The following is a 14,318-nucleotide window of genomic DNA, read 5'->3' on the forward strand; positions in this document are numbered from 1 at the left end:
AACTGACAGATTCATCATTACAGTTTATATAATTCTTCCATTTTTATCATTGTATGTTCCTAGTATACTCTGCCCATCTTCTATTAATCCCTTGTGTTCAGGTGATGGCTTACATTATACTTCAACTTTTATCTTATTTTTGTGTGAGGTCGATGAAGGGATACGGTAACCTTCAATAATGGGGGAAATAATATGAGAGATTAGCGGATGACTTGAGTGGAAAATGTTAAGGCTAAGATGAGTAGACATATCCTCATGTACTTGGTCGTACTTTTTTGATCAACTTCTCTTCCAAATGGAGTTTTACAGTACAGTTGCAGAGTTCCTACACCCCCTGTGGCAATGACGGATGTGAGTGGAGATGACCGGCTGTTTGGAGGCACGGGTTACCACGGGATGTAGGAACACATTTCCGTAAGTGTACCAGTGAATCCCCCTTGAATCTGCCAGTGTAGTTGTATTAAGACCCCTTCCTTTAGTTCTAGACAGATTGTAAGAACATACCTCAGGAGAAAGCCAAGGAACACCAAAAACTATAATGGATGTGAGTGGAGTAAGTGATGGCCTACTAGTGTCACTTTGCTTGGCCCAAACCTGCTCACCAAACTATTTTCTTCAGATCAGAGGTGACCCTGCACACATGGGGTTATGCAGCTGTAAATTGTGGTGGTATTGAAATATATTCCTTCAAATAATGGGCAATTTCAATGCTTTTTGTCGATACAGTTTTCCATGGTTGGGTCATTCTTGCAGTCATGCTTCTGAAAATATTTTTTTTTATACAGAAACACATAAATCGATATAGAAATAACATGAAATACTGTACAAATAAATATATATTGAATAAATAATAAAGTACAATTGAAGGGTGTGTTTACAAACTATTTCACAGCCCTGCAAGTGACCATCCATTACCACCATCATCAACCCACATCAGCTAGCCAGTACAGTCCATCCATCTTTACCCTCTTATGATATTAAAACAATACACATGAGTAGACACGTGGCACTTGGAAGGGAGTGTTGAACATCTGTACAAGTCTGGAGAAACTCTAGAAAATACTTATATAACTACTTGAGGTCCTATGTGGTATCTTAATCGACTGTCTGATACAGAAAAGCACTACAGTAGTTAGATATTTAATTAATTATTAAAATGACGATTTCTCTTTATTAACAGTATAAGAATATTGATAGAGGTTAATGGTAATTTTCCTTGGCTTCTTTACAGTACAGTATCATGATTACTGCTCTGTAGATTGTCCTTCAGTAAGCAGCACTGGGCTGCAGGAATTTTACATAGGAGAAGGAGTCCGGGCGCAAGGCATACGAACTTCCTTCTGTGTTTAAAAATTATGTGCCGGGTATGTCTTGATGGCCATACCCCAGGAGGCAAAGCCCCCAGTGCCACTCAGTACGGCAGGCACCCTTTTATATTACGATAGATTAATTCAACTCCCTGTAGTCTTAGCAAACGAGTATTATATTTGTAAATAAACTAATATCTTTATGTAATGATTATCTTAAATACACGATAAAACTAATATAATTAAACTAATTATATAAACAGTAATATATTCACATTTATTATAATTTTGAATAACTGAAGTTTAGTAACAGGAGGCAAATTATTGTCATTTTGAGAACTTCTGAGAGGTACTTTTAGTTCACAGAGGAAGTATATATTTATCCCATATCATTCCCACTTTGCTGTACAGGGGCAGATCCAGGAATATCAAAAGGGGAGGGGTTCAAGAAGTTGTGGGTAGGGGAACATGGCGGGCACAGCGAGCCCACCCAGCCTGGGGGTTGGGGTGGGGGGTGGTCGCTGTAAGCCCCCAGATTTTTTTTAAAATCTGACCAAAATCCTGGACATTTTGAGGCTATTTTGAAGCCGTGTTCACTTAGTATTAGGAGATATTCTGTGTCAATATTAATTACTCTTTACTATAAAAAAGCCTTAGTACAATACTGCATGAAAGAAAAAGTATTGGAATTTTCTGATGAAAAGCGGGTTGGGACCCTCCAGGACCCCCACCTGGCTCCGCTCTTGTGCTGTATTATAATTTTCAATAATATATCAACGGTTTCTTAATATATGGTGACTATTAACTTTGATTATCCTTATTTATTGTTATGCAAGGGTAAAGACCCAACAATATCCATAAACGTCGTTTGTCAGAGGAACCCTTCAAGGTGTTTCCTTTTTCTATGAGTCGCCCGAGACTTCCCAAAGAGACAGGGGAAACTTACTATTATTGCATCCCAAAGTTAATAGTGATTAGTGAATAGATTTACTCTTTGTGTACGTAACAGATGACTTAGATGCAGTATGAAATAGTTCTTTATTTTACTATTTGAATTTGAAGTCATGAGTTATGCGGTGAAAGAAGATTATTAAGGATTGAAGAAAAGTGGTGAAACTGAAATATAGTAGGAGTAGAAAGAATCTGGGCTCAACCAGATCGCTTCATCTTTTCTATTGTTTTTTATCTTTGTTTTTACTACCCTATTCGCTCGACAATATATACCTAGATTTCGCCAAGGATTTCGACAGCATACACCAGTGTACTCAGTCGAGTGTCCTGACTTGGAGCTGGCGGACGCTCGCCCCACAAGGGGTCACAGCTCAAGATTGAAGAAGACACAAGTCCAGAAAATTGTGAGGGCAAACTATTTCGGAGTGAGAGTTGTGAACTCTTGGAACAATCTACCAGAGAGTATTGTGACGGCACCGAGTGTGAGCTGTTTCAAGGCCAGCACTGGAGCAGGTTAGATTCACCCAGGAGCCAGTGCATATTCAGTAGTTGCCAATAGTGTGTAACTGAGACGTGACCGACCGCCCAAGCGGCTCACGAGCCGATCAGTGGTAAAGAGGATAAAAGGGAAAATTGAAAGAGCTCATCCTTGGTGCCGTCAAAACGCTCTCTGGCAGGTCACGACTCGAGCCCAGGACAGAATAAGTGAAATACGCGCTGTATCACCAACTCTAAATAAATAAGTAAGAGAGCCTTTAGAGAAGAGCGTAATTATCGGTACAGAAGAATATTGATATCAATTTTACATATGAAAGATTATAAAGTTTGATCTTGAAAGAGCTCACACTCGGTGCCGTCTCAACACTCTGGCAGATTGTTCCGAGAGTTCTAACACTGGCGCAGGTCCAGACACATCAAAGGACGTTCACCTAGATTGATAGACAGATGCGTGAAAAACTCAATATATTTTTAACGGTATATAGACAGACAAAAATAGATAGAGGTAATGCTCTATAAGTTTTGGTTGGTGGATGGCTCGTTAGAAAGATAAACATAAAGCTTTATTAATATTAATTGAGAAGTAAAGATCACGTACACATTAAAAAGTTAAGTTAATTACTAATGTACGTATTTATGGTGTTATTGGTCACCACAAACAACCACAATGACCATCACTTAACCCAACACCTTGTTCCTAAGCTCCGCCTACCCCTGACGTCATATTCAAGGCCTCATGAAACACCAAGGATTCGAAACTCTTCATGAACGAAGATCCGTATCTGGGGTCATGGAGCTGTGAATCCGGTTCGTCAAAATCTTTATTTAGCTAAGTACAGGTCAGAGTGTTATTATTAGTGAGCCACAAGTTGAAATGTTTTTTAATTGACGTAAATGATGATCGTTTAAGTATGATTATTCAAATGAAGGTGGCTCGGCTTGCTGTGTGTGTGTGTGTCAGTGAGATGCTTCGAGCCTACTGTAAACTTGAGAACAGGGGGTAGTCACGCGCTCGTCGGCTCATAATACGTTTGATTTTCTGCCGGGCTGGACCACCTCGCTCCTGGGACCTACTGATTGTCTGTCGTAGCTAAGTACACCTGCTGGCGACTCCGATTAACTGATTGTGTGGTATTAAAAAACTGATTATGGTGCTGGGGTGCTGTGGTGGTGGTGCTGGGGGAGTGATGGTGCTGGGGAAGTGACTGTGGTGGTGCTGGGGGAGTGATTGTGGTGGTGGTGCTGGGGAAGTGATTGTGGTGGTGGTGGTGCTGGGGAAGTGATTGTGGTGGTGGTGCTGGGGAGTGGTGTGTGGTGGTGCTGGGGAGTGATTGTGGTGGTGGTGGTGCTGGGGTGGTGTGGTGGTGGTGCTGGGGAGTGATTGTGGTGGTGGTGCTGGGGAGTGATTGTGGCGGTGCTGCTGGAGTGATTGTGTGGTGGTGCTGGGGAAGTGATTGTGGTGGTGGTGCTGGGGAGTGATTGTGGCGGTGCTGCAGAGTGATTATGTGGTGGTGCTGGGGAAGTGATTGTGGTGGTGGTGGTGAGTGCTGGGGAAGTGGTGTGGTGGTGGTGGTGCTGGGGAAGTGATTGTGGTGGTGGTGCTGGGGGAAGTGATTGTGGTGGTGGTGCTGGGGAAGTGATTGTGGCGGTGCTGCTGGGGAAGTGATTATGTGGTGGTGCTGGGGAAGTGATTGTGGTGGTGGTGCTGGGGAAGTGATTGTGGTGGTGGTGCTGGAAGTGATTGTGGTGGTGGTGCTGGGAAGTGATTGTGATTCATAATACCGAGGTGATAAAACTAACGAGTACATTTCACCGATTCAACAGGTGTGTGGACGAGTGGGAAGATAACGAACCTAAACCTTTCCTTACTCATCAACTCTTGCTGATGGTGGCGACTTTAAATACTTCTGAAAAGGTTTGTATATATTGAAATTTTTGTTAGTTATGTTTATGAAGGATGTAATTTATGTAGCTATTAGTAAATACGGGATTTGTATTGTTTATATTACATTTGGTGATGTTGGTGGACATGTGGGGTGGGGAGTCTCTGGAGGTGGTGTGTGTGGGGTGGTGTCTGGAGGTGGTGTGCAGGGGTGGTCTCTGGAGGTGGTGTGTGTGGGGTGGTGTCTGGAGGTGGTGTGGGGAGGGTGGTCTCTGGAGGTGGTGTGTGTGGGGGTGGTGTCTGGAGGTGGTGTGTGTGGGGGGTGGTGTCTGGAGGTGGTGTCTGGAGGTGGTGTGTGGGAGGGTGGTACAGCATTGCATAGGTCTTTCATAGTAACATAGAGGAAAAGGGGCTTTTATAACAGACAAATTCCTTCAACAAATTCGGCGATCCTTGAATATTAAAGGCTTATCTTGCAGGTTCAAAGCTTACATGACCCTAGAAGCTTGACATACGCTTTTTCAGTGCACGAGGGTGGGGTGGGGCGAGTTCTGAAGCCCACCTTAAATTAAAAAAAAAAAAAAAACATCACCTTGGATTTGATGTTTAGATGTGTACATATAATCACGGTATAGATAGTAATTGAATGCATTGAGTGAAAGAAAACTTGAGGTCTTGGGTATGTAATGGGGGTGATGCCTAAGGTGAAGGGCGGAGTAGGAGTGAGCTGGGGACAGGTGAAGGAAGTAAAGTCCTGAGTGTTTGAAAGAGTGAGAGTTAAGTTGAAATGTGAAGTTATGTGATGAAATGAAGTACAATGACAAGGTATTATGGAAGGTGTGAGAGGCCGTTTATAATTATTAGATGTATGGATTGTATGACCATTATAAGGCAGAAGTGAGAATATTCGTGGATAGATGAACCAGTGTGTGAGATTCAAAGATGTGCAGATGATTGTAATAGTAAAGGAGGTGGAGGAGTAGTGTGGGGTGAGAGATTTAAGGGACTAGAAAGGTGGTGTGGAGGAGAGGTTGAAGAAGAATGGGAGACGCTTGAGTTTTGTGGAGAGTGGAGGGGGCGCGGGTGGAGGGGGCGCGGGTGGAGGGGGCGGGTAAATAATGTATAAGAGCAATGAACAGGAGAGTATAAGGTGGTGAGTGGTCATGAACCCTTTGAGTCCTGAAGGGTTAAATATTCGTCCTCAAAGGGTTAAACCATCATCCTCAAAGGGTAATATACTCGTCGTCAAAGGGTTAAGGGGGTAAAGGCGTCAGTCTATATAGTGACTGAAGAAATAAGGCAGTGATGGAAAGGTGTGGAACTGTAATAGACAAACTTAAAGTAAGAAGAGAAAGAATTAAAAAATAAAGTGGTAAAACGGAAGAATGGCTAAGGAGATGGAAGGAACATCCAGGCAGCAGCACTGTGTGACCTAAGTGTGGTGTAGCGTTAATGGGAGAGTTGTTTGTGAAAGGTAATGGTGGCTTGTGAAAGTAGTTTTACACATTTAGTCCAGCAGTGTGAATTGCAAATGATAGCAGAAGAACGACACGTCAAATTATTGGCACTACAATATACCTGAGAAAAATATTAGCACTTGTCTAATTGTTATTCATTTTACAGGCACAAACAGAAGTTACCTGCCCAAGGAGGAAGAAAACCACAATCTGGTGTCCAGATGATGAAGCAACACCCAAGTTAGACGAGAGGAAAAAAGAAAACTGAAAAACGTTGGAATTGCCGTACATGAATTTGCGTTACCCGTCTTAAGTTGTGTGAAAGTAAGTGTTACAGTCTGAAACGTCCACATAAAAATTAAGCAGATTATAAGTGTATTAAAGGTTTGTGATTAGACAAGTGTAGGAGGGAGGGAGGGAGGGAAGGACTCGCTGTGATGTGTAGGAGTGAAGGAAGGACTCACTGTTGTGTGTAGGAGTGAAGGAAGGACTCGCTGTGATGTGTAGGAGTGAAAGAAGGAATCACTGATGCGTAGAAGTGAAGGAAGGACTCACTGATGTGTAGGAGTGAAGGAAGGACTCACTGTGATGTGTAGGAGGGAGGGAAGGACTCGCTGTGATGTGTAGGAGTGAAGGAAGGACTCACTGTGGTGTGTAGGAGTGAAGGAAGGACTCGCTGTGATGCGTAGGAGTGAAGGAAGGACTCGCTGTGATGCGTAGGAGTGAAGTAAGGAATCACTGATGTGTAGAAGTGAAGGAAGGACTCACTGGGATGTGTAGGAGAGAGAGAAGGACTCACTCTGATGTGTAGGAATGAGGGAAGCTGTGATTGTGGGAGTGAGGGAAGGACTATGTGATGTGTAGAGCAGGAAGGACCTGCTAGATGTGTGTGAGGAAGGACCCATGTGTAGGGAGTGAGGGAAGGACTTGCTGTGATGTGTAGGAGTGAGGGAAGGACTTGCTGTGATGTATGAGTGAGGGAAGGACTGTGATGTGTAGGAGGAGGGAAGGACCGCCAGATGTGTGTGTGAGGAAGGACTGATGTAGGAGTGAGGGAAGGACTACTTGTGATTGTGTAGGAGTGAGGGAAGGACTCATCAGATGTGTAGGAGTGAGGGAAGGACTCACTGCACTGATGTGGTAGGAGTGAGGAGGAAGGACTCCCCAGGACTCCTGATGTGTAGGAGTGAGGGAAGGACTCAGACTGTAGGATGTGTGTAGGAGTGAGGGAAGGACTCACTGTAATGTGTAGGAGTGAAGGAAGGACTCGCTGTGATGTGTAGGAGTGAGGGAAGGACGCGCTGTGATGTGTAGGAAGGACTCGCTGTGATGTGTAGGAGTGAGGGAAGGACTCGCTGTGATGTGTAGGAGTGAGGGAAGGACTTTACAGTACTAAGGAGGACTTTGTGATACACTTATAATCTGTGTGTGGACGTCGTCACTAGGGTGTCGAGGATTAATTTTGATTAACTTAAATTTGTCCGTCATAATTCTGTTCATTTAATATTTGTTGATTTTATTGTACAAGTCAAACACTGTAAGTTGCTTCAGTCCCACCAATGGGTAGACTGCTGACGTGGTCTGTTCCACCAATGGGTAGACCGCTGGTAGTGACGTCACTGCTGACGGTCTGTTCCACCAATGGGTAGTTAACTAAGGTGACTACCCCATTTAACATGTTATGCAGATAAGTTGTAACAATGGTTACAAGAAAGTTGTAATAAGTTACAGGTTGTATTTCAGTGCCAGCAAGAGTAAATACATAATTATGTACATTATTGTTCACTTAACAATAAGACTCTTGCTGGCACTAATACAACTCTTGTGAGTTAACTTATTACAGCTCTACAACTCTCTTGTAATCATTGAGTTCTATTGTGTAATGATGAACTATTTGAATAATTTGTTATTTTGTAAGAAATAAATTTGTCGTTGTCATGTAAAGTCTTTTACTTAGATTTTAGGAAAAAATTTCGACGTGTAAACTGGTCACTTCAAACAAGGCAATCGAGACAGTCTATAAATTGGCATTAGCATTTATTAAGTACATATATAGTCAGGCTATGTTGAGCCAATCAATCTGATGATGGTTGAAGGTCTGGTCACTGGTGCGGGGCACGCCTCTTGTTGAAGGTCAGGTCACTAGTGTGGGCACGCCGCTTGAAGGTCTGGTCACTGAGGTGTGGGCACGCCTCTTGTTGAAGGGCATGTCACTGGTGTGGGCACGCCTCTTGTTGAAGGGCAGGTCACTGTGGGGGCGCGCTTGAAGGTCTGGTCACTGAGGTGTGGGCACGCCTCTTGTTGCAGGTCACTGGTGTCTGAAGGTTACTGAGGTGTGGCATGGGTGTGGGCACGCCGCTCAGGTCACTGGCTGGTCACTGGTGGGCACGCTGCTTGTTGAAGGCCAGGTCACTGAGGTGTGGGCACGCCTCTTGTTGAAGGGCAGGTCACTGGTGAGGGCACGCTGCTTGTTGAAGGCCAGGTCACTGAGGTGTGGGCACGCTGCTTGTGGAATGCCTCAAGTCCAACTCTGGATGGGTTAATCTCTTCACTCACCTGTAATGATTAAAAGACAAATTTACTCAACATTTTACAACACTTAATTTAATTTACTATAACATTCCATTTTGAAAACAAAATAATTTAACTAAAAAATAATTATTATAAAGTCTTTACAAACCTCAGGTACAACATTATTTCTAGCAAACGAGATTAAGCTTTAAAGATTAACTCAATGTAATCAATAAAAAGAAATTTAACAAGATAATTTAGTTTAAAGCCGATTTTATAAAGACTACGAAACAAATTTATCTTTACAACTTCCTGAGAAAACCAAGACTACTTCAAACTGGTTTAAAGAATATCAAACATAACCTATTGAAAATTAATTTTACTTTACGAGCAAACCTAATTTACTTGAGCTCAAGATAAATTACCTCGGTGTAAAGTTTATTGAAGGACCATCAGGCGTTAATGTTGACGAGGAAACCAAGATCTCGGCTGGCGGCGGTCACAAACTGCTGTCATCCTCCCCTCTCCCAGCCTCGTCAGATCAGTCACTCCTGCAGTAATAAATGTATCTGTTATAAGTATGCTTTCGTACAGTCAAGACGACTGTATATTTATGTAGTCAAAATAAATCTACCTACAACGTGTTTACATCCACCTAATGTGCGTTAAAAAAACTCTTGGCTTATGTCATTGTCCAAGTTGGTACAGCGGTAACTGCCCCCGCCCCTTCTGAAAGACCTGGGTTCGATCCCCGGCTAGGGACAGATGCAAGAGGTTATCTAGTAACACTCCCCAACACGGCGGGTTTTCTCTGTGTATTCCAATTTCTTCCTTTACTTCACCCGGAGGGAAGGTCCTTTGCCGTCAAAAGTAGCACCTCCCTAAACTCCCCCCTCCCTACTTCTGACTTCCAAATGAACAGCCTTCAGCACCCCCACCGGCACTGATCATGTCACCCAGGTAACAGAACTCAACATAGACCAGGGCCACATCCCCAAAGGGTTTCTCCAGTCACACTGTGGGCACCCAGTTTCCTGCATACAAAACACTACACTTGTCAGCATCATACTGCAGTCTGACATCTCTTCCATTGTCCCTGTTGTGTACTCTGCCAACACCTTTCAGAAATATTTTCCCACAGGTCCCTCACCCACGCCACTAATCTATACAGCATACAACTACTCCCAAGAAATTGCCTCCAGCTTCCTGATGAACAGAACGGGAATCAAGACACTTGATAGACTTACGTTGACCTCAAATTACTCCCTTAACCATTTCTGAGGTGTTTGATCTCTCAACGCCGTAACTACTCGTTACTTCTCATTGTGCACTTTACCACACGTGGTACACTACCAAATGCCTTCCAAGTTTACTTATAGAGCAAAACAACATCTCTCCCAAGAGGTTTCCCATCTGCCTGGCCATAAATATTGGTACAAACCCAAACCATTCCGCTCCTGTTTATCTTTCCTTTATCAGTTTCTCTACGACTTCCATCACCGAACTAGTATATTTGGGCTCCTTTAGTTCCCATGTTCAAGTGCATCATAATTTACCCTTCTAAATATTCTAGACCACACACTTCCTCCTGTCGTCTGTCACAGTACATTTTATTCGTCCATATGGTCAACATTAACACGCCTAAATCGCTGGATAAATTCAACAACTATCCTAGAGCTTTAAGCCATCTTTCCATTCATCATTTTGTCAATTGCTTTCTCCACCCTTCTCTTTCAATCCGTAGGCATAGTCCCTATACTGGCCAAGCCGTATAACTTGTCAGAAAAGATTATCAATACTCTAATTCAGCATTATACATCAGACGTCGAAACAGTGACGTAATGCCTTGATGAATTTAAAGTTATCTATATAAAAATAATCATTAGCTAAACTTCGTCTAGCCAAAACCGATGAGAACCAACTGAATCCAACCAAAAGTATGCAACAGTTAACGGTTCAATACACCTGTATATGTTCGGAAACACTTCCCACTAGTCCTGTCCCGAGATTTTCCAAATTATTTAAAATAAATCCTAACATATAGTCGACAGTCGACACCTTCACACTCTTAACTTAGGTACGGCCTTGAAACTGCAACAACTTTACTAGAATTATATTTTTTTAAGATATTTGTGGTTGTTTGTAAAAGGCTTTTGGAGAAACTATAGAAACCTCGGGATACCCAACACTTGTCCCGGGGTTTAACTGAACGATTTACCGTCCAGTATCCCGCTCCATAAACCCTATTTGTGACGCACTATGAGGAGGTATACAGTTGGTAATTAAGGGAGCAGTAATATATGACGTTATCTGTACAATAATGAATTAGGAGTGGAACTAACCGGTCAGCAGAAGCGCCCAGTAGCATCAACAGCAATCAGCGAGCAGTATCCAGTAGCATCAGCAACAGTCAGCCAGCCAGCGGAAGGACAGAGAGCGAGGCGAGCTGTCTTGAGTATCGTCAACCAGTAACTAACCAGGAGCAGTACACAGACTGAGGCAGGTGGAGGGTGTCGGGTAAAACATCGTCCCTGTCCCAAGTTCACTGTGAAACTTGATAATTTGCGAACAAGGCCTCGACTCCGCCATACTGAACCCTCATTCATCCAAATTCCAGTTTACTAACGAAGATATGAACACTATTACTGAACCACCAACGAGAAAAATAACTTTAAGTTATATTAATTAGCAAATTAACTTAATAAACCTTGATTACTTAGAAATTTACTTAAAATTCTCGCGAGAATTGATGCATGTTCGAATCCCTGGTTTCGAATCCTCGGTGTTTCGTGGTCCTGGTAATGACGTCATCAGTGGGCGGGGCATATAAACGAGGCGTTTGGACTATCAATTGATCGTTGTGTTTGTAACTGTTATTTGTAAGACAATAGACATACAGGCACGTGCATGCTTTTATTATTATTATTACTACTACTAATTTGTTATTATAATATTGTTACCATTATCATCATAATAGCTTATCATCATCATTAAGTGACGGACAGATAATGGGTTGGGAGGTGAGGAGGCGTCTCGAGTCATCCTCTCTATTGTGTTAGTCTTGGGGTCATCTGAGAGGTCACTTGGTTCTCGAGCATCGACCATAGCCACGTGTTAATTGTGCTTATACCTTATGCATACGAATAGTTATAATAAATTGGATGGGGTGGGGGACATGGTTTGGTGATGAGGTGGATGCCGAGTGTTTTACGGGGGATGTGGGAGTGGCATGTTTATGTCAGGTGTGGGAATTTAAACTAAAAACCATTGCGTTAAAAATCTAGTTTTTCTAAGGAATATCTTCGTCTCGAGAACAACTCACCAATTGATATAACTATACCATCAGGCGGTTGGTCACGTCTTTGTTACACACTGTTGACAAGTACTGGGCATATCATTGCTCTCTCTTATGCACTGTTGGCAAGTACTGGCCACGCACTGGCTTCAGAATGTATCTGTACCTACGCCAGTGTTGGTCAAGTCTGGACACTGTGCCGTCACAACACACTCTGGCAAATTTTCCCAAGAGTTCACAACTCTCATTCCATTAAAATTTTTCCTCACAATTTTCTGAACTTATGGCTTCTTCAATAACCTTAAACTGTGACCTCTAATGTGGCGGCCATCCGCTAGATCCAGGTATTTTTTACTTGTTATCCTTCAGGAGATGTTCTCTGTATGTGGATTAAAATAACCGCCGCTTTCCTTCACTTGTATATCATCATAGAATAACCAAATTGAAATCACCGTGTCTCCATTCCAGTACAATATTTGAGTTTACCATTAATTTAGTCCGTTTTCTTTGATACCCACGTAAGAGAACTGAAATGGGTAACTAAAGTATTATTTAGGAACTTCATTTTTTCAATTGTTATATAAATTTCACCACTTATCAGCCCTCCATAACATATAAATATATTTATCTAATCTAAAATAATCATGATAATGTTTATATAAGACACAAATAGACAACTAACTTACATTGAAGTACATAAAAAAGCTAAGTTTTATCATTTTAAGTTGAAATTAAAAATTATCTGATCTACATGAATGAGTTTAAACGACGGAATTAAATAACAGTTAAATGATATAGTAAACAAAGTAGTATTTGTAGTATTAAACACCAGGTTTAAACTACCGAGTTAAAGAAGGTTAAATGATATAGTAAACACAAGAGTAGTTGTTGAGTGACGATGTTTTATGAATGAGATTAAATAGTTGCTTTACAAATATTGAAATTCCTCTTATTTTTGTGGCGAATGGAAACATTAATTTCCCGCCATTTTTATAATATTTTACGGGACATTAATTTCGAGTTAGTCAAGTAGATGTTTCTAATGGAGTATTATTATCACTTCAGTTTTATTTAGAGTTTAAAAGAAATTAATTTCGCGACAGCTCAATTATTGTTAGTTAGACTTTATCTTCGCGTCACTATATAATATTTTAGCGCCAAGTTAATTGATTGTTTGAATTATTATCATTTTCACGCCATTATTATTGACTGCAAGAGAGTTTATTTTCGCGCTAATTTAAATAAATATTAATAAGAATTTAATTTCGCGCTACTTTAGATAAATGTTAATAATAATCTGTTTTCACGGTAGTCCAAGTAATTGTTGATAGGAATTTATTTTCGCGCTACACCAAATGATTGTTGATAGTGTGTTATTTTCGCGCCAGTTAATATAGTGTGTTGTTAAGACCTAATTTCAATGTCGAAAGTACACAGGACATTTAAATTAGCGAGAAAATTATTTATAACAAGTCCTATTAAGAGATGTAAACTAAATATTGAAATTTAACAAACAAAATTAACCTAAGAAATACTTTAAGAAATCAATCAACACAATATCGAACACAACAAAATTAGCATTGAAATAAGTCCCCACAATTACTCTTCACCAAATACCTGGATTAAATAAATACACCAAAAAACACATTTCAAATTTTATTAATCAACAAATTTGCCTTTATTTTTTACAAGGATTGTATTCCAAAGTTAAGTAGATCACATGAGTATACTAACACGTCTTCATCACTCATACAGAAACAACAAATAATAAATACTTAACCTAAACGTCACATCTTTGGGCAACTGGTTGAAGGGAACCTCAGTATAAATGGGGCCCAGGACTAATGGGGCCCAGTCTTAATGGGCCCCAGTCTTAATGGGGCCCAGTCTTAATGGGGCCCAGTCTTAATGGGCCCCAGTCTTAATGGGCCCCAGTCTTAATGGGCCCCAGTCTTAATGGGGCCCAGTCTTAATGGGGCCCAGTCTTAATGGGGCCCAATCTATCAGGACTTACGCCCCCCCACATGACCAGCCACCCATTTCTCACCATACAACGATGAACAATACTGATATAACATATAGCCTGACAAAACATATCCTGATATTTACAAAGAATGAGAGCGATCATGTTAATATAAAATGATAAAAATAATAAACAGACACCATTGGCGACCACCAGAGCACCCCCCCTCCCGACCCATTTGTTTACATTACACTGGCCCGGGTCCTCTCCACCAATGAGCGTCCTTCACACGAATTGATATGTTCATCCTGATTGGTTGCTCATGGCTGGTGAGTCTTTGAGATGCACCAATGAGGGTTTAAAGTCGATTTCTCTTATTAAATGTATAGTAACCAATCAGAGCTCAAAGTTTCTGATGACGGGCCAATCAGCATTTAGCTCTCGAGAAGAACAT

General features: G+C 41.5%; 1 non-coding gene across 1 annotated transcript; it reads right to left on the reverse strand.

Moving 5' to 3' along the window:
* Positions 1–1,305: 1,305 nt before the first annotated feature.
* LOC121865725 lies at positions 1,306–1,434 on the reverse strand. The gene has a single exon (XR_006088800.1). It is a non-coding gene; the product is annotated as a U11 spliceosomal RNA (small nuclear RNA).
* Positions 1,435–14,318: the final 12,884 nt, after the last annotated feature.

The sequence above is a fragment of the Homarus americanus genome, unplaced genomic scaffold (assembly GCF_018991925.1).
Source record: "Homarus americanus isolate GMGI-L3 unplaced genomic scaffold, GMGI_Hamer_2.0 scaffold5099, whole genome shotgun sequence".
Taxonomy (NCBI): domain Eukaryota; kingdom Metazoa; phylum Arthropoda; class Malacostraca; order Decapoda; family Nephropidae; genus Homarus; species Homarus americanus.